Here is a 26394-nt window from a genome sequence, read left to right on the forward strand (position 1 = left end):
ATAGGTCAATGGATTCTTAAGCGTTTTCTTAGATCTTAATCTCATATTGCCCCATCAAATTATATATATATACATATCTATCGATATATATAGATACATATCTATATATATCTGTATATATATAGATATATATAGATATATATATATATATGCACAAAGGGAATGAAAAAAGTTTTGTTGAAGAAATGCAGATTTTGTGAGCATGTTTGATTTTAAACATACATAGCCAAGACTTTAAATGTCAGATGAACATTTCCCCTTTACAACTTTAGACTAAGTTTTGGTGATAACACATTTGTTTTGTGTCATCACAAAATAAATGGGGCGGCTGTAGCTCTGTGGGTAGAGCTGGTTCGAATCCCAGCTCCCCTGGAGCAGAACTGAGCTACATGTCGAAGTATCCTTGAGCAAGATACTGAACCCCAAAATTGCTTCTGATGTTGGCACCTTGTGCCGCCATCAGCTGGCATCTCTTCCAGGGTGCCCATAGAGTTCACTGGATTTGGCCCCAATAATCCCGCGACCCCTTGAAAAAGGGGGATAAAAGCGGTAACATCCCCGCGACCCTCTCGGAAAAAGCAGAAGGAAACGAAAACATTTATTTTGTGTCAGTTACCATGACAAACTGGCAACATTGAATGTACAGTGTAATGTTTTTATGTGTTATGTGTTTATTATTATCTGAAGCTTAAGAATGTTTGAGCTTTATCGCTGCATTTGTTGAGCCTTACAACATTTTATCCTTTATGGTCTGAAATATGGTTTGAAATTGACACAAAAACAAATATAGGCTGTCATTACATTTCTGTCCATTTTATTGTGGAAAAGCTTGTGAGTGCCAGGACAGGTACTGCTTCTTTGTCATACTTTTTCATACTCAAAAGAAGTTGGTTATCCTAAAGGTCATCTTCGGTCAAACAAAATATTCAGGTTCTTTACAGGAGCAAATGTATGCTGCAATATAAAAATACTGAATCAAAAGTACATGTAATGCAAATAATGCCTCATTAAAGACATATTTCACCCACCTACAACCTGCTATTAATCAGACTCATTGAGCCTAATGTTTGCCAATGGTTGGGAATAAAATAGTCAATACACTATATTTCAGAATGTCTGTGCAAAGTACAACTGCTATTTCTACTGCTATCCAAGATTCTGCAGACCTAACAGTTACCTTACCCCATCCATGTGAGGAGCATGACATATTTGACACAGAGAGGACTTCTGGGGCATGTGCTGTACTGTGATTTTCCAAGGTTTTCAGGATATTTCTTCTATATTAATATTCATATTTTGGTTTGTATCTCGCTTAATCATTCATGTAACAAATAATGTTAGGGCATTCACCAAAATTACAAAGAAAAACACATTTCTCAGTTACTATAGTAGTATCTATTCATGCAGATAGTTTCAAAGATAGTGTCCATGTTACTGTGAAATCAGTCATCTCTCTATAAAAGCAAGGAATCTCTGTCTGTCTGTCTGTCTGTGTGTGTGTGCCTCAAATATCTCTGCAGATCAGGATCAAACTGACCTGAGATTTTCAACATGGCTGCTGCGTGATTTAAAGGTGTGCAAAGTCGGATTAGTTTGGACTACAAAAATACCATTAATTAACTATTTCATAAATGCTTTATGAATTTCGCTAGCATTGTCAACCATAGCCACCATAGCCATGTGCGCACCAGAGCCAATCACTGCACACCATAGCCACGTGCGCACCAGGGCGCTACAATGCAGAGCTCATCCCCACGACACACCTTAAGAAACAAGCAGAATTATACTTGCAGCGGGGTGAGCTGGACCGGGATTTTGCCGGCAGTTCGGTCCCGTTCTGTGCGTCTAAACTCACTGTTGTGGATTAATGAGAATGAACAAGTCCGGACTGAGTCTATTCCGGTCTGAGGAGATCCGGATATGCGAGGACAACAAGCCGGAATCGGAATCTGTGGATGTTCGTGTGTAGCTAGTTGCTAGCCCAACCCCACGCCCCACCTCCTGAGTTGACGGACGCGTCGGCGCATCCAAAACCAGATTTACAATAATTAATGTCCGCCACGCTTTTCCGCGAACATTGCCGCCACATTTGCTTTGTGTCTGGTGCAGGAAGAAATGGTAAAAAACGTGCTTTTGTCAAGGAAATGTCCGCAAGAAAGAAGTGTTTGCAAGCAAAAAAACACGTTCCTATTGGTGGAAAAAGGCACCACACCAACCAATTACAAAATGATATGGCATAACATGTGATTTGGTTGCTGAGGAACAGGGGGAAGTTGTGGGAGGGGCGGCGGAGAAAGAGTGACAGCTCAGTTACGGTGATAAAGATCGCGAGTTTTGAGAGTTGAGAGTTTTGTGACATTTAGCATGTTTGGAGTGTATAGTTAGTGTGTTATGTAGTGTTTGGTGTAGTGTGTTTAGTGTGTAGTGTAGTCGTTTTTTTGTTTAATGAGTCAAAACAACGAGGAAACTGCTGAATGTGACGCAGGCAGGAGAGCTGAGGGAGACCTGAGCCTGAGGCAATGCCTGCATTTAAATACAAATCGTTACATATAACTTTGTGAATTTCAAAAACTTATGCACAAATTTAGCAAACAACAATTTATATTTGCATAATGATTAAAAATTAAAGCTGCGAGCAGTGGTGAACGGGCCCTCGCAGTTCACGCGCGTCGGGGCTTGTTCACGCAACACCTTCCGCTGAGGAAGTCGTTCCTTTATAATTCGGTGGACTGCTACTGCCGTTATTACATAATGTACGCTGAAGTCAGAAAAAGTGTGTGAACTGCTGCATGATTCCCTGGACAAAGACTGAGTCGATGGTCCGCTTCTGGAGCTGCCTGAATAGAATGTCCACACAAGGCAGTAGCAGAGCTGAAGTTGAAAATGTCTCCAAAATAATGAATGGAAAAAATGCCTCCCAAACTCCTGCGATTTTTGAAAGAAATGTAGTGGTTATTGGCAAAATATTTATATATTGAGTCACAGGAGACATTGCTGAAGAAAAGTAAGGCTCAAAATTAACATTGTGGCTTATGGGGGAGTTCCTGAAGTGCTTGTCGCTCTAGGACTTCTACAGCCAAACGTGTAATTCCTACATCTGAAATAAGACCATCAGTTGAAAGCCAACAAGATGTACTACATTTCTATGTATATAGTGTCCATGTAAAGTAAAATATGTGGGATCCAAATCAAGCTGAAGAGAATTTTTTCTCCAGTTCTTCCAGCTGCTCTCCACTCTAGCGATGATGTCACACACTCTAGCTCACGCAGTACACACCCATATAAAATCAGAAGACGGCCTAAAAATCCTTAAAACTAAAACTTTGATGATTTGAAAACTGTGAAAGATTTTTAAAAACTGAATACATGCCCATTAGTACAAAGTCTTCTGACTCTTTAATGTTGGAATGGTGTGTCTAGCTCAAAGTATGAGGGACTAGGAGAGGTTGAAGTTCGATGAGTTTTGAAGAGGATTTGAAGATTTCCAAATTTAATTCCATTGACCCAAATGAGACTGCCACCAGAGCGCCACCTATTGGCCAATTTGCACCAAATTTTACACAAATCCTCATCGGGCCATGGAACACAATTGGCAAAAATGTCGTGGTAATCAGAATGTATTTGGTGAAAATACAAAAGTCTGTCTGTTTTGAACACAATAGGAAGGAATTTGTTGTTTTATATTTTCGGTGTCTTTCAGTCTATCACAATTCTTTTGATAACTCTTTGTCAGGAGGGTCCACAGATGCTTCATGCAAAGTTTGGTGCAAATCGCTCAAATTGCCACAGAGGAGTTCGAAAAAGTAAGTCAGATGTCAGATGTCCTCAGGAGGGCACTGACAATAAATGTACTAAGTTTCATGTTAATCAGATGAACCGTTGTGGAGATATAAAACACTTCAATTTAAAGAGCGCCACCTTGTGGTCATTACCTAAAATTTTGCACAGGGCCTCAGGGGCTCATGCAGAAGTAGTAACCTGAGTTTTATGTCATTAGACCACACCAGTGTGGAGATATGCAACACTTCCTATTTTGAACCAAATCTGCAGGAAGTTATTATTTATTAACTTTAAAATTAATTGTCCTATTAAAAGTCTTTTGATACATCTTTGACAGGAGGGTCTGCAGATGCTGTGTGCTAAGTTTCGTGCAAATTGGTGAAATCGCCTGGGAGGAGTTCGAAAAAGTAGGTTTCCAACATTTTGAGAATTTGCGAAAAAAAAAACAGTGGGCGGAAATGGGCGTGACCTATACGAGCACGATACACTGAACGCATGGATATAAGGTTTTTGAATGTGCGACAAAGGTTCCCAGGTTCCCTGCTCGGGCCCTAATAAGAATCACGAGAAAAGCAATAGGGACCTCGCAGGTTCCCTGCTTGGGCCCTAAAAATGGTTCGTTAAACATATTTGTGGTTTTCACAGTAAAAAAATCTAACTTTTTCCTACTCTGACAGGGCTTTCCACTAAGACACAGACTAGCCAGCCATAATACATAAGTAGCCAGCCGGGGAGGGGGGGGGGGGTACGATCTTATACACTGGTCTTAAATGTAATAATAATAATAATTAAAGCTGCAAGCAGCGTTGAACGGGCCCTCGCAGTCCACGCGTGTCGGGGCGTGCTGCCGTCGATGCATGCTGCCGTCGGGGCTTGCTGCCGTCGATGCATGCTGCCGTCGGGGCTTGCTGCCGTCGGGGCATGCTCGAGCAACACCTTCCGCTGAGGAAGTCGTTGCTTCATAATTCGATGGACTGCTATTGCCGGTCTGAAATGACGTACGCTGAAGTCAGAAAAACTGTGTGAACTACTGCATGATTGCCCGGACAAAGACTGAGTCGATGCCAGGTCAGAGAAGAACTGATTAACTGATGGGATGTGAGATGTCAGCTGCTGCATGATGAAATCTGAAGAAGAGGATGAAATTGCAGCTCAAGGGGGGGTTTCACGAGTACAGTGTTCGACCCTATAGACGGCTAAACAGCATGATAGCTTTATATACTGACTGTTAACCACAGTACATATTTCGACCTTTAAACTGTAAGGAGCATGGTCACAATCCCAAGAAACAGACTGAGTTGAAAAATCGGCATTAAAAACGAAATATTCATCATTAAGTCCTCACAATCCAAATGTAGCTGCAGTGCAAGCAAAGTGCAGCTAACTACTACTGAGACACAGGCTATGTGTAAACTGCAATAGTGATCAAATTATCCATAACTACAAGCAGAAACCACGTACATTTCCTCAAGAATGCACACATCATTAGGGAAACCCACAGAAAGTCCATGCAGCTCCACACAGTCTGCTCACTGACTGGTCTGCTGCATTTTAGTGTGACTGAGCATGTCCTGACTCTTTGCACCAGTAGAGGGAGCTGTTGGACCTTTACCTGTAGAGCTTTCTTACAGTTTCTGTGACTGAGCATTTCCTGACTCTTTGCACCAGTAGAGGGAGCTGTTGGACCTTTACCTGTAGAGCTATCTTACAGTTTCTGTGGCTGCACATATGCTGGAGCACTAGCAGAGGCAAAGTAGGAAATGTCCACACAAGAAGAAATGGGAAAACGCCTCCCAAACTCCATTGTTACTATAAAGATATGTATTATGATTATATCTATATATCACATAAAATGTCAAAACAAATCTCCAAACATTTATCATTAGTAATATTATCTTTTTAACACTTACAGATCAATTAAAATGAATACTGTTACAAACATTGTATTGACATGTAGTGGTCAGATGAAAACAACAGCACTGCACATTAAACTTCCAATGTTATATGGTTCTTAAGGTTTCATGAAACTGAAAAGAATACAGGAGAAAAGGTGGGTTGTTTTGCTCCGCTGCCTTAGAAGCAGAACAATGTTGACAATTAGTAGTAACATATTACACAAATCAGAAGACGGCCTAAAAATCCTTAAAACTAAAACTGTGATGATTTGAAAACCGTAAAAGATTTTCAAAAACTGATTACATGCCCAATAGTTTGAGGTCTTCTGACTCTCTTAAGTTGGAATGGAGTGTCTATGAGGGACAAGAAAAGGATGAAGGTCAATGAGTTTTGAAGAGGACTTGAAGATCCCATTGACACTGATTAGACTGCGACCAGAGCGCCATCTATTGGCCGATATGCACCAAATTTTACACAAAGCCTCATCATGCCATACCACACAATGAAGAGTATTCATGTGATAATCAGACAGTATTTTGTAAAGATATGCAAGATTGTCTGATTTCAACACAATATGCAGGAATTTGTCATTTTATTTTTCGGGCAGTTTATGGACTATCAAAATTCTTTTGATAACTTTTTGTCAGGAGGGTCTACAGATGCTACATGCAAAGTTTGGTGCAAATTGGTTAAATTCTCTAGGAGGAGTTCGAAAAAGTACGTTTTTCATTTGTCGCGATTTTGCGAACGGAAAGTTACTGCAAAAGTGGGCGTGGCCTACATCAAACAATTCAGCTAAATTCAGTGAATACAAATATATGTGGATTGATAATGTGGAACATATTAAGTGGGAGTTATGAGCCAAAAACGCTTTTAAATTAAAAATAGCGCCACCTGGTGGTCATTTTCGGTGAGTGAGTCGCAGGGGCCATTCTATGGCACCTCTATGAATTTGATTTCCATAAGTGTTATGGTGTGGGCACAGGGCCAATTATGCAATTAAAGTGACGCCAGAGCGCCACCTAGTGGTGGATCGGTAAACCCTTCCTTAGATGTCCTCAGGAGGGCACTGACAATAAATGTACCAAGTTTCATCTTATTCCGATGCACCGTTGTGGAGATATAAAATACATCAATTTAAAGAGCGCCACCTTGTGGTCATCGCCTAAAATTTTGCACAGCGCCTCAGGGGCTCATGGGGAAGTAGTATACTGAGTTTCATGTCATTAGACCACACCAATGTGGAGATATGCAACACTTCCTGTTTGTAACCAAATCTGCAGGAAGTTGTTATTTAATAACTTCAAAATTATTTATTTTAATTAGAATCCTTTAATAACTTTTTGTCATGAGGGTCCAGAGATGCTGTGTGCCAAGTTTCGTGCAAATCGGTGAAATCGCCTGGGAGGAGTTCGAAAAAGTAGGTTTTCGACATGGGCGTGGCCTATACCACGAGATTCAGCACAATTCACTGAACGCGTCGATGTAAGGTTTTTGAGTGTGCGACTAAGTATATGGGAGTTATTAGCCAAAACGCGCTTTCCTTAATAACAGCGCCACCTAGTGGTGGAAATTCAGGATGACAACAGATTATAACATTTTTCGCCAGGTGTGACTTATATTCCAAGTTTGGTGAGTTTTGGGGTATGTTCAGGCAGTGAAAAATGCGATCATTTTGTGCTAAGGAAAAAAAAAATAAGAATAATCATTACGATTACAATAGGGACCTCGCAGGTTCCCTGCTCGGGCCCTAATAATTATTAGGGCCCGAGCAGGGAACCTGCGAGGTCCCTATTGTAATTGTAATGATTATTCTGATTCTTCTTTTTTTTTTTCCTTTGTCCAAAATGATCGCATTTTTCACTGCCTGAACATACCCCAAAACTCACCAAACTTGGAATATAAGTCACATCTGGCGAAAAATTTTATAATCTATTGTCGTCCTGAATTTCCACCACTAGGTGGCGCTGTTATTAAGGAAAGCGCGTTTTGGCTAATAACTCTCATATACTTTGTCGCACATTCAAAAACCTTACATCGTCGCGTTCAGTGGATGGTCCTGAATCTCGTGGTATAGGCCACGCCCATTTCCGCCTACCGTTTTTTTTTGCTACGTCGCAAAATGTCGAAAACCTACTTTTTCGAACTCCTCCCAGGCGATTTCACCGATTTGCATGAAACTTGGCACACAGCATCTCTGGACCCTCCTGACAAAAAGTTATTAAAGGATTCTAATTAAAATAAATAATTTTGAAGTTATTAAATAACAAATTCCTGCAGATTTGGCTCAAAACAGGAAGTGTTGGATATTTCCACAGTAGTCAGATCAAATGACATGAAACTCAGGATACTACTTCCCCATGATCCCCTGAGGCCCTGTGCAAAATTTTAGGCGATGACCACAAGGTGGCGCTCTATAAATTGATGTATTTTATATCTCCACAACGGTGCATCGGAATAAGATGAAACTTGGTACATTTATTGTCAGTGCCCTCCTGAGGACATCTGACAAAGGGTTTACCGATCCACCACTAGGTGGCGCTCTGGCGTCACTTTAATTGTATAATTGGCCCTGTGCCCACACCATAACACTTATGGAAATGAAATTCATAGAGGTGCTATAGAATGGCCCCTGTGACTCACTCACCGAAAATGACCACCAGGTGGCGCTATTTTCAATGCAAAAGCGTTTTTGGCTCATAACTCCCACTTAATATGTTGCATATTATTAAACGTCATCCCTATGTGTTCCCTGCATTCAGCTGAATTGTTTGGTGTAGGCCACGCCCACTTTCGCGCTAACTTTCCGTTTGCAAAATCGCGACAAATGAAAAACCTACTTTTTCGAACTCCTCCTAGGTAATTTGAGTGATTTGCACCAAACTTTGCGTGAAACATCTGTGGACCGTCCTGACAAAAAGTTATCAAAAGAATTTTGATAGGCCTTAAAACGCCTGAAATATAAAATGACAAATTCCTGCATATTGTGTTGAAAACAGTCAATCTTGCATATTTTTACAAAATACTATCCGATTATCACATTAATGTTCATAATTGTGTGGTATCGCCTATTGATGGTCTGTGTAAAATTTGGTGCAAATCGGCCCTTAGGTGGCGCTCTGGTCGCAGTCTAATCATTTTGAATGGAAAGTAAATGGGGAAATCTTCAAGTCCTCTTCAAAACTCATCGACCTTCAACCTCTCCTTATCCCTCATACTTTGAGCTAGACACACCATTGTAACTTTTAAAGAGTCAGAAGACCTCAAACTATTGGGCATGTATTCAATTTTTAAAGCACACGTTAGCCACACCTGGCCTGCTATCATCATCAACAGCGTCAGCAACAGAGTTTTGTCCAGTGTTAGTTTTGTAGAAGCGTGTGCCTTTTAGAGATGCTTCATTAGATCAGAGTTGCTTACAATGGACGTGGACAAATGAGATTAAAACAGTGTCTGTACTTCCACTTTGAAAACATCAACTTTCCCTCCGGACTCGCCATAGCCGCAGTTCCCCTCTGCTAGTTTGAGTGTGTGAGGCTGGTGTGTGTGTGTGTGGCTTGTTTGTACACCGAACATTGCCACTGATTGGCTTAAGAACTCTCACTCAATGTTAGGGAGCCAATCATCATCACTTATGCGGTTGTCTCGCTCCTCCCTCACCGGAGGAAAAAAAATTTCAGACCATCGACTCAGTCTTTGTCCGGGGAATTATGCAGCAGTTCACACAATTTTTCTGACTTCAGCGTACATTATTCACACCGACAATAGCAGGCCACCGAATTATAAAGCAACGACTTCGTCAGCGTAAGGTGTTGCTTGAGCAAGCCCCGACGGCAGCATGCATCGACGGCAGCAGGCCCCGACGCGCGTGGACTGCGAGGGCCCGTTCAACGCTGCTTGCAGCTTTAATTATTATTATTATTAGCCTAATTGTGCATGCAGAACAGGCAGCCTATATTAATTTCTCAGACATTTGCTCTATTATTATTATTATTATTATTATTATTATTATTATTAATATTATTATTATTATTATCAGCATCAATATCTACTCTATATATTATATTATTATTATTACAAAATATTGCATCTTCTTTTATTCATTAGTGTAACTAAGTATGCCAGACGCTAATGCACCAATAAAAACTGTGATTTGCGCACTGAAAATAATAAATAATAGGCTATACAAGCTCACATAATATGATGAGGCGTTTATCATATTATGCCCAGAATGAGGCGTTCTGGGCTTGTAAATATCTTATTGTCGGTGCATGACACCTTCACAGTCTGCAGTGGTGGCTACACAATTAAACACTCAGTGAACGTTTCTCCCTTAGCAACTAATGAAAATACACTCTTAGAGTCCGTTTGGTTTCATTTGTACAACCGACAGTGTTTTTTGATGCCAGCACGTTTCGCAGGTATTGCTAAATGGACGCTGGAAGAGAAGAGTGGATTACCGGTGACAAAATAAGCGTATTATGGTGAGCCCTGCTTCTCGCCTCCGACGGCCGACACACTGACTCCGCTGAGTGCGCGCGCACACACACCGCGTGTCGGGGCCGCGGATGAGTTTCTCTCCCTTGTGATCAATGAAGTCGGCGATGATCGGAGTAATTTGTGATTATTATCAGTACAAGCACAGCGAATCACAATTTTAATGAGTGCGGTTCAGTTTGACATTATTGTCAGTCTGTTAGAAAAACATTTAACTTTATTAAAATCGAAAAATAATAGTCATTAAAGTAGCCGGCTGGAGTTAACTGTGTAGTCGGCTATATGGCCGGCAGCCGGCGCTTGTGGAAAGCACTGTCTGATTTTATGTTTTTTTGTGATTTAAGGTCCATTGTTTTTTTTAACGACTTTATTTAAGGCATTTTCAGTTATAGAAACAAAGATTACCCTACAGACATACACATACATATCAATTCTCATGAACATAATCCGATACTAGTACCCTCCCCTTCTCCCTCCCCACATACCCTCCCCTGGGACCAAGAGTACAAAAGAGAGAAGGAAAAAAAAAAAAAGATCCAATACTGCATATCAATCAATGGGCTAGTCAGACAGGTTGACAAGAGAAAGTACCATGGCAACATGATTGGTTAGAGATTTAACTTCTTTACATACTCAATAAAGGGAGACCACACTCTGGTATATGTGTCACACGAGCCGTTCAGTGTATGTCTTATCTTTTCTAGTTGAAGAAGAGATAAAACCTCCTGAATCCATCTCCTGAAGGGTGGGCATTTGTTAGATTTCCAATTCATTAAAATCATCCTGCAAGTTATAAGGCTACAGAACGCTATTGCTCTCTTTTGTGTATTAGTGGAACATATTTCTGAGGGTGTGACTCCAAATAAGGCAGAGTGGATTGGGTTTAAGGGGTGTGTTACATAGAACTGATAGACAGTTGAAAATAGAGGACCAGAAATCAACCAAGGAAGGACAGGACCAGAACATATGGCCGAGTGACACTTGGTCGTCACACCTGGGACAGGTAGGGAGAACAGACGAGTATATTTTAGCTAGCCTATCATTGGAGTAATGTAACCGATGGAATACTTTGAATTGTATCAGCCCGTGTTTTATACATATAGAGGAGGTGTGTATGTTGGAGATACATCTAGCCCAGACATCCTCTGGTATCACAATTTCCAGATCCCGTTCCCATGCTTCACGCGTTGTAGCATGCGATGGGGGATCCATGTTATGTATTATATTATATGCTTTGGAGATTAGACCCCTGTTCCAAGGATTCAGGTTTGATAAATCATACACAGATTCTTTGTTTTGCGGCTTGGGGTAAGTAGGGAAATGTTTGGAGGCGAAACTGCGTGCTTGGAGATATCTGAAGAAATTAGATCTTGGGATATTATGGTCTTTTACTAGGGTTTTGAAGGACAGGAAGGAGCTCTCATCAAACAAATCATTAAAGAAAACCAGTCCATGCCTATGCCAACCAGCGAAATTCTGGTCCGTCTGTGAGGGTGCGAAGAGATGGTTAAAAGAAAGAGGGGAGAGGCTATTCATCTGATCAAGGTTAAAATGCTTACGAAATTGTACCCAAATTCTAATGGAATTGGACACCACAGGATTAGAAAAAGTCTTGTTATTTGTCTGCGCTGTCAATGGAGCTGTTAGCAACGAGATAGGGGATATCGATGTATGTGATGAAAGCTCCATCATTGCCCAGGCAGGTCCATTTTTGTCATAGAAAGATGTCACCCAATATGCCAATTTAGAAATATTTGATGCCCAATAATAATGGAGGAAGTTGGGGAGACTCAATCCTCCTTCCGATTAAGGTCTTTCCAGATAGACCTTCTTAATACGCGGCGTAGCATGGTTCCATATAAAAGATGAGACATACTTATCCAGTTTAATAAAGAAATGTTTTGGGAGCCAGATAGGGTTTGCTACAAACAAATACAGGAATCTAGGCAATACTGTCATCTTGAGGGCATTAATGCGGCCCACCAGCGAGATGGGGAGGCACGACCACCTCTCTAAATCTTTTTTGGTTTGTTCTAATAAATTGTCAAAGTTGTTTTTTTTTTAGTGATTTAAATGAACTGGTTACATGTACACTAGGTACTTAAATGACTGATGTTCAATTCTAAAGGGAAATGTGTCATAGTCTAGTGTATTCCTTATATCATTTATGGGGAAAAGTAGACTTTTTGATAAATTTAATTTATAGCCAGAGAAACTCCCAAATTCCCGTAGTAACTGCAGGAGGTGAGGTATAGATTGGCTTGGGCTGGCGACATAAAGGAGCAAGTCATCTGCATAAAGCGCAGTCTTATGGGTTGTGTTTCCTCTAGTGATGCCCTTGATCTTCCCATCCCCCCTAATTGCAATGGCCAGAGATTCTATGGCTAAATCAAATAAAAATGGTGACAGACAGCAGCCTTGACGCGTGCCTTTATATAATGGAAAATATGCTGATGTTGAGCCATTTGTTTTTACAGCAGACATAGAACTGCTATATAAAATTTCGATCCAGTTTCTGAATGTTTCCCCGAATCCAAACTTCTTCATGACTGCATGTAAATACTCCCACTCTATCCTAGCGAAAGCCTTTTCGGCATCGAGTGACAAAATTACCTCAGGCTGCTGTGTGGAATGGGTGGAATACATTACATTAAAGAGACGCCTTAGGTTGAAAAACGGCTGTCGGACTGGAATAAAGCCGGTCTGATCCTGATGTATAAGTGTTGGTATCACATCATTCAATCGGTTAGCCAAGGCTTTGGTCAGGATTTTGTAATCACAACAGAGAAGACTGATGGGTCTGCAAGATGAGCAGTCAAGTGGATTCTTATCCTTTTTTAATATTAATGATATAGTTGCTTGGGTTAGAGTTGGTGGTAAACTGCCAGAGTTTCGTCATACATTGATTTTGGGGACTAATCTGGAAGAGAATGCCTTATAGTGCTCAACTGGAAACCCATCAAGTCCTGGAGTCCACCCACGCTGCGAGGAGTTAATTGGAGCTTGGATCTCATTGGTGGTGAGAGGTTGATCAAGGGAGGATTGGATGTCTGGATTGAGAGTGGGAGCATCTAGAGAGTCCAGAAAGGATTGTATTTTAGTTGTATTTGTGTCCGCATCTGACAAATAAAGGTTTGGGTAATATTTTGTTTTTGTTTAGTTTTAAGCAGATTGCTTACTACCTTATGGGTAGAGAGATTATTATATTCCATTTGTAACAGGATGCGCTCTTTGTGTAGTTCTGATGTGGAGTGTGTTGAGCATTTTTTATCGATATCTGCTATAGCCTGCTCAATTTCCAAAAGGCTTTTATTGTGTTTTTTATTTTTATGTGCCGTGTATGAAATGATCTGACCTCTAATGTAGGCTTTATGTGATTCCCATAAGGTGCGACGAGATATGTCTGGACAGTCATTAATTTCGAAAAAAGAGGTCTATTGGTCTAGCAACAAACTTTTTGAATTCGGGGCATAGCAACAAGGAGGGGTCAAGCTGCCATGTTCGCCGCGTTCGGATATTGTCCAGAAAGTGAATGTCTAATTGTACAGGAGAATGATCTGACACTACAATACTATGGTATTGTGAGTCGGTAACATGCGGGAGGAGGTTATTATTGATCAGGAAGTAGTCTATCCTTGAGTAACTTTTGTGGACAGGTGAAAAAAAAGAGAATTGTTTCGTATCTGGATTCAGTTTCCTCCATGGGTTTCCAAGATTGTAGGAGTGCATGAAAGAATCAAGGACACCACCAGATTTGGACAGTTGACTGCCCGGTTTGGGATTGGATCTGTCTAATTGTGGATGAAGCACACAGTTCAAGTCTCCAGATATAATAAGCTGATGGGTGTTGACATCAGTTAAGGATGAAATTACTTTAGTAAAAAACTGAGGATCATCCCAATTTGGGCCGTAGATATTGACGAAAATAATGGGAGAGTTATATAGCTTGCCAATTAATATGATACATCTACCACTGGGGTCGTGGATTGTTTTAGTATGGCTGAATTGGACTCCCTTCCTAAAAAGAATTGCAACACCTCTTGAGTTGTGGTTGAAGTTGGAATGATAGACCTGGCCTATCCACCTATTTCTCAGCCTTGTGTGGTGAATGGCCTTCAGATGTGTCTCCTGCAGAAATATAATGTCTGGGCTAAATGATCTAAAATGACAAAAAATCTTGTTACGTTTAACTGTATTGCCCATGCCTCTAATATTCCAGGAGATGAGAGAAACAGAGCCAGGAGCCCTATGTATCTCTCTCTGTGATGTCATGCTACATTGAATTTGTAATGATATATCATGTCCTCAAGCCCTTGGAGAAAATGGTTGGATCTAATAATACAAACATACAGTACAAACAAACTCAAAGAAAACTTCTGAAGAGTTTAGAACAGGTTAACAAAAAACTCTTGGTACCCTACCTTAAAGGCTATCAGCCCACCGAAGAGAACTATGCATGAATAGAACAGTTATAGAGATAATGATCCTCTAAGATTAGGATCACTGAATTGGTTACATTAAGTAGCTGCCATACACAAAATGATGATAAGAGTAATTGAAAATACAAACATATATATATATATATATATATATGTATATATATATATATATATATATATGTATATATTTATACATATATTTATGCATATAGATATTTATATATATATAATAAGAAAATTAAAGACATAATAAATAAATACAAATAAATACACACACACACAAAAAAGAAAAAAGTGTCAATTGAAAGTGAGGATTGTCTGTCCACTCGATTTAAAGTCTGTGTAATGGTTCGTTAATTAACGTCAGGAAGTGATTTCAGGTCCATTGTTTTAATACAGTATGTCAAAATGAAACAATAACTGTACAGTCACACATGTGAGGTTGTGCTGAAAATAATGACATCAAACAAGGCAAGGTAAATAGTTTTTAAGGTGAAATATAATGGTAAAATCAAAAGTAGTCAAAAACAGCCAATTATATCCCTGACGTCCCACCTTCAAACACAGCCTCATTTGGCCATCCATGAAAAGCTACTTACTACTTAGGAAGTATGTATTCCTATAGAAAAGTGGGAGGCACTTTTCTATAGGAATACATACTTCCTACGGGCAATGCACTAGTCACTTTTTAAAAGGACTATAGTGCCTAGCAAAAGTTCTAACTCTGCAGCTTTTCTGTTTTTTATTTATAAAAAAAATTAAAACCATGTATCATTTTCCTTCCACTTCACAATTATGCACCACTTTGTGTTGGTCTATCACATAAAATCCCAATAAAATACATTAACATTTGTGGTTAAAACATGACAAAATGTGGAAAAGTTCAAGGGGGTGAATACTTTTGCAAGGCACTGGGATGCTTCCGATGAAAACTGATGATAGTAAGGACACTGGAACTGAGACACTGTGTATTTTATTTGAAGCAGAAATTAATCGCATTTCTTTAAATTGGGGCAAAAAATAAAAACTATCTGAGTGGTACCTTTAGTGGCTACTACCAAAAGACACCAGAGGAAATGTTTTGTGGTTGTTAGGTTTTGTTTTGGGGGCTGAATTGACCCTTTAATACTTTCAAAGATAAATGGTCCATGTAGCACCACATTATGTAATAACGCTGCATTCTGTAATTATGTAATAAATGTTCAAATCATTATGTAATAACGCCACATTTTGTAATAATCTGCCACATTTTGTAATAAAATTCTTCAACGTAATATGTAATAAACGTTGCCGCATTTTGTAATAAGTTCTTACATATTGCGTCAGTAATTACAAAATGCAGGTGTTGCACTTTTTTTATCAAGAAAATGTAATAATTGGTGCATTATGTAATAAACCACCAAAATGGATGTCTTAATTAGAAAAAAACATTATACCATTGTAAAACCTGCCAATGTAATAATGCCAACAAACGTAATAAAACCACAAACGTATTAAAAATCTGCAGCATTTAATGTAATAAACCCACAAATGTATTACATTTTCCACAAACATAATAGCTGCTGCCTACTACAAATGTAACACGCGATTTCCCACAAATGTAATAACTATTACGTTTGCAGGGATTTATTATGTTTGTGGGGAAGTGAACATCTTTATTGTAATAACTTCCCACAAATGTAATAATACAATGAATAATGGTTGTTGTGGTTGTTGTTTATGTGTTTGCCTATACACCTACTATACTTCCTACCGTGGCTGCAAGATCCAGCTGCTGACTCTCTGCTCTGCTGTCAGGATTATATTACCTATTTCGGCCATAAGCGGTCATATTGACCGCACATCATTTGCGGTGTTTCATTGTTACATTTTTTGTGCTTCCCCACGAATTTACTTGTAAGTTAATTATTTTATAGTTGTATTATATAGCCTGGTTGGCACCATGGACAAACAAAAACGGGATTTCCCCCCTCCGTGAGACAGCAAGCGGAGCTGTTCCAACACCAACAGCTGAACTGACTGTGTACCAGGGAAAGCCGAGGAAGAATGTCTGCATCCTGAGCACTGTGCACACAGGTGTGGGCACCTTTAGTGGGGCAAAGGCAAAACTGGAGTCTGTGATGTACTACAACAACACCAAGTACGGTGGACGTCCCGGACCAGATGGGGAGGGCGTACTCCGTCAAAGGCGGTACACGAAGATGACCAGTGGCAATCTTCTATAACATCCTCGACCTGGCTGGGATCAATGCCCGCATCTTAGTCAAAGAGTGCACAAGCAGCAGCAGAGCCCGATGGAAAGTCCTGCAGCAACTGGCAGAGGAGCTGATGGCAGAATACAAAGAGGGGAAAGGGGCCGCGGCAGTCGGCACAGGGTGGGCAGCAGCGGAAGCAACCACCGCAGCAGCTGCAGGCATGGAGACAGAGGCAGTGCCAGTCTGAAAGAGCTGCAAACAGAACCAAACATCGGACACTTGAAATGCCACAAGCCCATGTGTGGTAACTGTGCAAGGAGAGCGGAGGTAATCTGCGGAGACTGTGACCAGTGACCACAACGGCTCTTTTTTGTTTTAGATCAGCTCGTTTCCAGCTTTTTCGATTATTATTATTATTATCATTATTATTTTTTAGTTTATATTATTAAGTGTTAAAATGAAATGTTTTATAATCAAATAAGTTACTTGTAATTGATAATTTTCGTGTTCTGATTTTTCTCTATTAAATCCTTGTGTCAATACGCAATAATTAAGGTTTACTATGTGCGATGATATGAATATTGATAAATGTATAATGAAACTTGTTAAAATGTACATTTTGGTGTTATTTTTATTTTTTTTTAAATATCATGACAGAATGAATACATTTATCACTCAATCGCCCAGCTAGCAGGGAATGTTCCCACAACATTGGCTAACATTCCCTACAAGTTCTTATTATGTTTGAAAAAACGTTTTTATCTAATGTTCAAAGAACATTTTAAGGATGTTTATCATTTCAAATGATGTTCCTATAATCAGGGCCATAGCCAGCTATGAGGTCACCGAGTAAAAAATTTCTGAGAGAATAAAATAGAAGAAGCCCCAAACAGCATCATGTTAAACATATTAACACACCGGACAGCTTTTATTTTGAAACCGCACGCAGGAAGTTATCCGATGTACCGGTGGAAATCACGGGACGTTTTCAGTTGACAGGAGGAAGATAACGATACTGCGAGGTGAGGTCTGCAGGTCTATTTTTAGAATGGCAATTGAATGAATCGGATCAAAGATGCAACGTAGTGGTAAGAGGCTGCACCAACCCAAGTTATCATTTGCATGGATTAAAGTTCTCCGGCGCTACGACGGATTTCTATGGAGCCAGAACGGTGACTTTAAAATTTGGCATCAAAAAAAAAAATTGCCATTGAAAACAAAACCAGTACTGAAAAAAGAAACATTATCATTGAAACATTCGTGTTGAAAACAGTTGTATTGGTATTGAAACAAGTATTGGCACTGAAAAAAGAAAGTAATTCAAATAATTCAAATCCGAAAATCTTGTCATTTTATTTTATTTGGATTTTTTGGTATTTTTCAATGACAATCTTCAGATTTTTTCTTCATGTCACTTTTTTTTTAGTGACAGATTTTTTTACAATGTCAGTTTTTTTTCAGTTTTCAGTTTCAACTTTCTGTCACTGTTTTGGCGTCGAGAGGGAGGGGCCTGAGGGGAGGGGCAAGTAGAGCGTGGTTTGCATATCATTTGAGAAGGTAATGGCAGCAGCCTGCGGGAAGGCGGGGCTGGATGGCCCAGCCATAATACACCATGTTAGGGCCTGTGTGCCGGCCGTCTCTGGGCAACACAGAGTCCAACTACCTCGCGGACTTTTCTTCAAGCTCTCTCCTGATGTGTCCAAGTCTCTGTGTATCTGGTTCTGTCCCGCAGCTCCCGAGCTCCGGTCTTTATGCGTATGGATTGTGGTGGTAGTACCGGGCATTAGCCACAGTTAGCACAACAGTAGAACAGCCTGTTGCTCCGAGCTGGGGCTGTAGCGCCGACAGCAGCGCTCCGTCTGCTCTCCGAGCTCTGTGCCACCTACCGCTACCGGAGACCAGAGACCAGAGCTCCCCTATAAACTCAGTTCATGTCAATAATATCACTATTCCTACAATGACTCCTTTGAGTCGAAGCGAATAAACTCAACAAGTCAGTGTGCGGGGAAAGTCAGCTGTGATTGTGCTACTGTGGTTCATAGTAAAGTACAACAGACGGCTGTAATCAAGTAACAGACACTTATTTTCATAACTGACTGACTTTTCTCCAAGCACTCTCCTTTATTGTCCGGTCTCTGTATGCGTGTGCAGCGGTGCGGTGGCACAGAGCTCGGGGAGCAGACGGAGCGCTGCTGTCGGCAATGCAGCCCCGGCTCGGAGCGACACAGCTGGGGCTAATGCTTGTTAGCTCCGTGCTACTACCACACTCCATACGCATATATATACCAGAGCTCGGGAGCTCCAGTCTCCGGTAGCAGTGCGGTGGCACAGAGCTCAGGAAGCAGACCAGAGCGCTGCTATCGGCGCGGCAGCCCCGGCTCGGGACAATAGGCTGTTCTACTGTTGTGCTAACTGTGGCTAATGCTCCGTGCTCGGCGCCCCTGTATTACTACCACACTCCATACGCATATAGAGACCGGAGCTCAGGAACTCCGGGACAGAACCAGATACACAGAGACTTGGACACATCAGGAGAGAGCTTGAAGAAAAGTCTGCGAGGTAGTTGGACTCTGTGTTGCCCAGAGACGGCCGGGTACAACGGTATTGTGGCTGGACCGTCCAGCCCCACCTTCCCGCAGGCTGCTGCCATTACCTTCTCAAATGATATGCAAACCACGCTCTACTTGCCCCTCCTCTCAGGCCCCTCCCTCTCGACGCCAAAACAGTGACAGAAAGTTGAAACTGAAAATCAGTGACACTGAAAAAAAACTGACATTGTAAAAAAAAATCTGTCACTGAAAAAAAAGTGACATGAAGAAAAAATCCGAAGATTGTAATTGAAAAATACAAAAAAATCCCAATAAAATAAAATGATAAGATTTTCGGATTTGAATTATTTGAATTACTTTTTTTTTTCAGTGCCAATACTTGTTTCAATGCCAATACAACTGTTTTCAATACAAATGTTTCAATGACAATGTTTCTTTTTTCAGTACTGGTTTTGTTTTCAATGCCAATTTTTTTTTTGGATGCCAAATTTTAAAGTCACCGTTCTGGCTCCATAGATTTCCGTCATTCAAACTTCACAGAGGCGACTTATGAGATCAGTGTAGGTCAGAGGAGAACATGTGGCTGATTTTTATTGACAGATTGTCACACTCTACAGCCAATGGTATCGTTACCAGCGTGTGCTGCCTCACTTTAAACAATATTATTAATAACAATAATAATTAATGATAATGATGATGAGAAGAAGAAGTAGAAAAATAGTGTACTGAAAAGTTCTGTAGATGGTTGATTATTTGAAAGAGTAAAACTTGAGCGAAAATGGCATGGTTTGATTTTATAGATTTATAGGAAATTACACGGAAAAGACAAAAAACATTTTAAGTGAGAATATAACAGCTGTTCAGATCATCCTCCTCCTGTAAAACACTGTTGGTCAAATATGTAAACTTGATGTCTGCATTAGAGAACATGGTGTGTGGTGAGGCTATAAATCTTTTTTTAGCACGTGTCAAGTAAAATGCCCTGTAACATGTTTCACAAATTACAAATTGGTAACATGACTTGGCTACAGCTCGAAAAAACATTCAGTCAAAAGATTTTTGGTGAGAACTGTACTAAGCTAAGAGAATGATAAAAATAGTGAACTAGCCTACAGCTGCAACAGATAGCCAATAGAGATGCTAACCTGTAATCTACTGTAAATGTAACCTAGGCTAAAAAAATGAAAGGACATGCAATGAATTAGAATATTTTAAGGCCATGTTCAGTCACAGTATGAATTATCCATCAATAATATTATTTGGATGTTTGGATGGATAAGTAATACTGTGACTAAACATGGCATTAAAATATTAGGTCATGACTCAGTAGTGCACTTAGACATTTCATTTTCAAAATTCAACAGAGGATGAGACAGGAGAGAGAGATGAAGAGGTTGAAGGGACAGAGACAGGAGGAGAGGAGAGAGAGAGAGCAGGAGAAGGAACCAGTGAGGTGGTGGAGGACCTCGGTATTTCAAAAATCCTGGCTACGGCCCTGCCTATAATGTTAAATGTTAAGGAAGGAAGAATGTTTTAGTGCAACATTCTGAAGATGTTTTGATGATGGTGTTGAAGTAACAGATTATAGAATGGTCTTCTATAAAACATTCCCATAATGGTACAAAATAGAGAAGGAAGAACATTCTTAAGGCAACATTTAGAAAATGTTTTTGGCATGTTTTTAAAGGTCCCATATTATGCTCATTTCTGCTTCTTAGCATGGTTCCTTGAAGTCTAAATGGAATGTTAGTAACATGCTTTGGTCGAAATAAGCTGAAGGATTGAGCACAGCAGGGTTCTTGAAACACCAGTTTCACAGCCCTGCTCCAGGTGGCCTGTTTCAATGCCTTTCCCTTTAAATGCTAATGAGCTACTGCACGCCGCCCACGGTGCCGCCCACCTCTTCCTGCCTGCGGAAGACGTGGGGACGGCATCATGTGACCATGGCAACGGCGGAGTTTTTTAGAAGTAATGGCCGCCGGACAACAGACTGCGGTCCGACCCAGAACAAGAGGCTCCAGAAGAAAGTAAGCAGCCAAGAATGAACATTGATGTTTCTCAGTGGTTAGTAGTTAAGTTTGTTACCTCAACATTACTTTTATGTTACTGCAGACTAACGAAAGTTTTACGAGCTTACTGGCCGTCTGCCCCGCTTTGTTACTGATAACAGCCCCTTCTCCTGCCTCCAGTGTTTACATCATAAAGCTTAGCCAAACCTCGGCTGGTGTTTACTGCTGTCCAGTTGAAGAAACGCGGATGCAATTTAGCAATAGCAGTTACAAGACAAAAGCGTAACCGTATATTAATATTTACCTTTATGTAGCCAGGTACGTTCATTGAGAACCTGTTCTTATTTGCAGTGACGACCTGTAATTAGCTACTGCCAGCAATTTTCAAGTTTTCAACAAGACACAGTTGCCTCCCATCACCTCTCTACCAGCGGGAATTGTTTTTTTTTACCAGTTACAACGGTTTATAAACTTTAGATATATTATCAAAGAAACAGTGCGACGTGATTAGCAATTATAGTTTCCAATGAATAATAAAAATTCTGCATAAAGGCAGGTGTTCCTGTGGCAATTGTGTACAAATGCCTACATAACCTGAGAATATCTGCTGTATGGAAATACCACAATGAAGTGTGAACACTGGGCAAACATAGTTGTCATTTTGCTGTCTCCCTTTTCTCTAATCTATCACTCACTTACCTTTCATAATTTCTAGGTTACACGATGACTACTGCAGCATCCTGATACACCATCATGCATGGTGGACCCTCCTGGCCTAGAACCTGTCTGCCTGAATGTATCTGCACTGCAGAATGCACTGAACATTTATCGGACAGACTATGGACCTTTAAGTCTGAGGGGAATAGTGCAGTAAGCTTTTAGTCACATAACTACTATTCATTTATCGCAAAAGTGTTATGATGAAAAGTACATAACTGCTTCCTCTATCTTACATTGCTTATGGTTTATCTTTTACTTATTACCATGAAAATTACATATCAAACAATGAAAACACAGAACAGTTAGCAAAGATGTTTTATTGTAACAAACATTTGTTGACATGAATGAAATAATAACAAGAAGAAGAAAATAAATATCTGAAGTGAAACAGTTTGACTTTATATATTAACTGCAATATCAATATAAAAATAATAACAAATAAAGTATCTAGTTGCCATGGGTGTAAACATTCAGTGCTGACTTTATATTGAATTGTGTTCAGCCAATATAGCCTACAGAAGCTTTGTAAGCTGATGCTGGGGCTCTCTGGGGCAGAGAGTGAGAGTTGTGCTGCCTGTCTGCGTGGTCTGAGAGGTCTTCAGGGATTATGAGTTTCAGCACCTCATTCACATATGGGGCAGGGTCCTGGAAAACCTTCTTGAGATCAGGTCCAACAGTGCATCACCACAGTCTGCAGTGAAATAAACAAAAATGTTTGTTTACAGGAAAATTGCAGTAGAACCAAAAAGCCTTGTGCTGCAGTGTTGTAAAGTTTCTCTTATTTCTCCTAATTACTTCTTATTTATACATTCTCCTTATTATTTATTTTGAAACCATCTTAAAAGAATTCAGATTTTAAGTTATAAGTGTTTGTGTTCAACCTTTTGTGTGATGCCTGTGTGTCCATGTTTATTTTAATTTGTGAGGTTCAAATAAAAGATTGTAAAACTTACAGAATGTCGCTTCTGTCTTCACGGGTTTGGCTCGGCACTCTCCCTTCCTTCCTGGACTTTGGAAAGCTCAGTTTGAAAAGAGGATCTCCTGATGATGTGGTAGCTTGTCCTCTATCAGCCTTCTCATTGTAATGCAGTGCAGCCAGGTAGAGTCTTGAACAGTAAAAAGACAATAAAACATGAAAACAATTGCAAGAAATTGGCAAACAATTTGAAATGTTCTCAACAAGTAATCACAGTTTAATTATCCTGCACAGAATTCCCAGATATGGATAGGATAACACATGACAGCACTGTTACAATATAATTCAAGCACTAAAGGCTGCAACGCGTTACGTTACTCTAACCTGACCTCTTTATTTCAGTAACAAGTAATCTAACGCGTTAACATTTCCAAACCAGTGATCAGATTAAAGTGATTTATTCAAGTCACTGTGCATTACAATTATTTTGGTCATTTTCCTTAGTTAAAATATATATTATAGTTTTTTCCATGAGGATAACTCACATGTAACACCACGCAGCAACACAAAAATGGAGGGAGGAGATAGATGCGTGTTTTCTAGCTGTAAATATGGTCATTATTTTGAGTTATTAAAAACAAAAAAGCACAAATACTTGATCAGGGGCCTGGCCCGGCCCGGCCCGGCCCGGCCGAGGATAGCGGGCTCGGGCAGGGAATCTAAACTCTGTGTAGCACTCAACAGCACACTCGTTTTACCCTGGCCTATGCCAACATATTTCAGTTTAGAAAACCTTTTCAAATGCATTATTTCACAAAATCCTGAAAACTTAGACCAAGTGGAGGGTGTGTGTATGTACCGCTTGACTGACTGGGTCTCTGGGTTTGAATGTGGAGACCGTGTTGATGCGAACTAGAAGCTCGCGGTTAGCGTTAGCTTGGAAGATCGCGGTTAGCGTTAGCTGGTACTATGTGACACTGCTTGTTTAGTTCGTGTAAAATTGCTACATAAACACAGCTAAATACTTGCACATGCAGACATTTCCGTAGGACACGCATTACATAATGTGCAATATCAGAAATGTAATACACAGAATGATTCTGCTGTAGCACTAACTTGTGTGGTCAGAGAAGCTAACGTTAGCAGTTAGCCGCTAACCATACCTTGTTCTCAATGGCAAAACACACAGTACATCCACACGAGTTCAGCCTTATCTACAGGAACACACAGCACGTTATTTGTAGACTTACATGTCATTGGTCTGCAAGTATTCCTTTGAGTAGACGTTAGCCGAATACTCCTGCCTTGTACTGGCCCAAGTTGGTGAAACAGTCAGCGTCAAAGTGGTTCGCACAAAATAGTTTTTTGCCAACTTCAGCTGGGACATTGCTCTCAAAAATAAATTCAATCCCTGCTGCTCTTTTTTCCTCTGCAGCTGGGAGACAATGGAGTGTTTCGTGCTGGTCCTTGCAAACAACAACAGCGCACTTCTCCTTGAGCTTGGACATGGTGATTTCAATAGCGTAATGGCAGATCTCCTAGACAGTAGCTGTACCTGGTGGGTGGAGACACCGTGCAGTGAAGGGAGGGGCAGTGGGGTAGCCACATGCAAATGAGCGGCCGTCGACGTAGACAGCCGCAGCAAATTTGACTGGTGTATCTGGAAACTGCAGGCAAGACCCCTTTAGAAATCTGTATCTCACTCAAAAAAGCATGGATAGTCTTTTTTTAAAAGTTTCTAGGTGTGTGGCAGCACCATAGACCCACAATAACACCCCAAATACCAGAAAAAGTCGGTTTTTCATAATATGGCAGGGTTTCCCCTACATGTAATTGACTGTGGCGCACCGCCAAGGCAAAATAAAAGCCGCCACACCTTCAAAATTCAGGCATAAATAAATCCAGTGTTAGAGAAAGGACATATTTTACCGTCGTCTTCCACCGCACTAGCATGTTGGATATTTCGCTTGATAATTAGCTAGAGGATTAAATGGTCACTTAGAGCTGAGTCCTGCACGGGTCACCACATCCGACCAGTTTTCTGACACAACCTAGATTCCGCACCCGAGCCGACACAGTATAAATTGATACCGACGCCCGAAGGAAAATTGGACGGACGCAATTTTTAAAAGTGAAAGTAAGACAGCGTAGAGGGAATGAGTTCTGGGAGGGCGCAAGCACGCATGAATGAGCTCATATGAAATATAAAGGCTTGTCATTTGTGTCGCTAATAATGACTGATAAGTGACGCCTTGAAAATGGTAATCGTAAAACCGGACCCACCTCTCCAGGCGTCCACATGTCCTGCATCTGTGTCCGACACAGTAGGCTACATTATTTTTCACCCGTGCAGGACTCTGACTTAGATAACTCCTCTCTTGAAACAAATAATAAAAATAGCATTTCTTTACAATATTAGAGTTCATGATGGCTGTGTGAGAGCATTATAACCAGAGAAAAAAAAAGAAATTCCCTAAGTAGCCTATGACATAAGTATAAATATTACAATATGATGACCCAAACTGACCGAATGTTCGCTGTAACATTCTCGGGATGTTTTGGGGATGTCGGTGAGGTAACATATTATAGAATGTTCTTCTATAAAACATTCCAAGAATGTTACATGAAAACATTCCGAAAGCAACATTTAGAAAATGTTTTCAGGATGTTATTAGGGCCTCAGACTATATCACATATTTTATATAACTTTCCCACGATTTTAAATGACAACAAAGGAAGAACATTCTGTAAGTAACACTTGGAAAATGTTTTTGGGATTTTATTAAGGCCTCAGTTCACACAAAAAAATTCTACAACATTCCTGTGATGTGATATGTTAACAAAGGTAGAACATTTCGTCTGCAACATTCTGAGAATGTTTTGGTGACGTTGTTCAGTTAACAGATTATAAAATGTTCTTCTTTAAAACATTCCCACAATATTAGATGATCACAAAGGAATAACATTCTCACTGCAACACTCTGAGGATGTTTGGGGGACATTGTTTTATAAATTATTCCCACAATATTACATGTTCACAAAGGAACAACATTCTCACTGCAACATTAAGAAAATCTTTTATGGATGTTATTAAGGCTTCAGATTACAGAATGTTTTTTTATAAAACATTTCTGTAATGTGATATGTTAACAAAGGACGAACATTCTGTAAGTAACACTTGGAAAATGTTTTTGGTATGTTATTAAGGCCTCAGTTCACAAAAAAAATAAAAAATTCTACAACATTCCTGTGATGTGATATGTTAACAAAGGTAGAACATTTCGTCTGCAACATTCTGAGAATGTTTTGGTGACGTTGTTCAGTTAACAGATTATAAAATGTTCTTTAAAACATTCCCACAATATTAGATGATCACAAAGGAATAACATTCTC

At 40.1% G+C, this 26394-nt stretch overlaps 1 protein-coding gene across 4 annotated transcripts in view; it reads left to right on the plus strand.

Annotated features, from left to right (window-relative positions):
- Window positions 1-26394, plus strand: part of rin3 (Ras and Rab interactor 3) — a 99913-nt gene that overhangs the window by 4211 nt on the left and 69308 nt on the right. The gene's annotated exons all lie outside the window — the stretch shown is intronic.

Source organism: Sparus aurata, chromosome 16 (genome assembly GCF_900880675.1).
Source record: "Sparus aurata chromosome 16, fSpaAur1.1, whole genome shotgun sequence".
Lineage (NCBI taxonomy): Eukaryota > Metazoa > Chordata > Actinopteri > Spariformes > Sparidae > Sparus > Sparus aurata.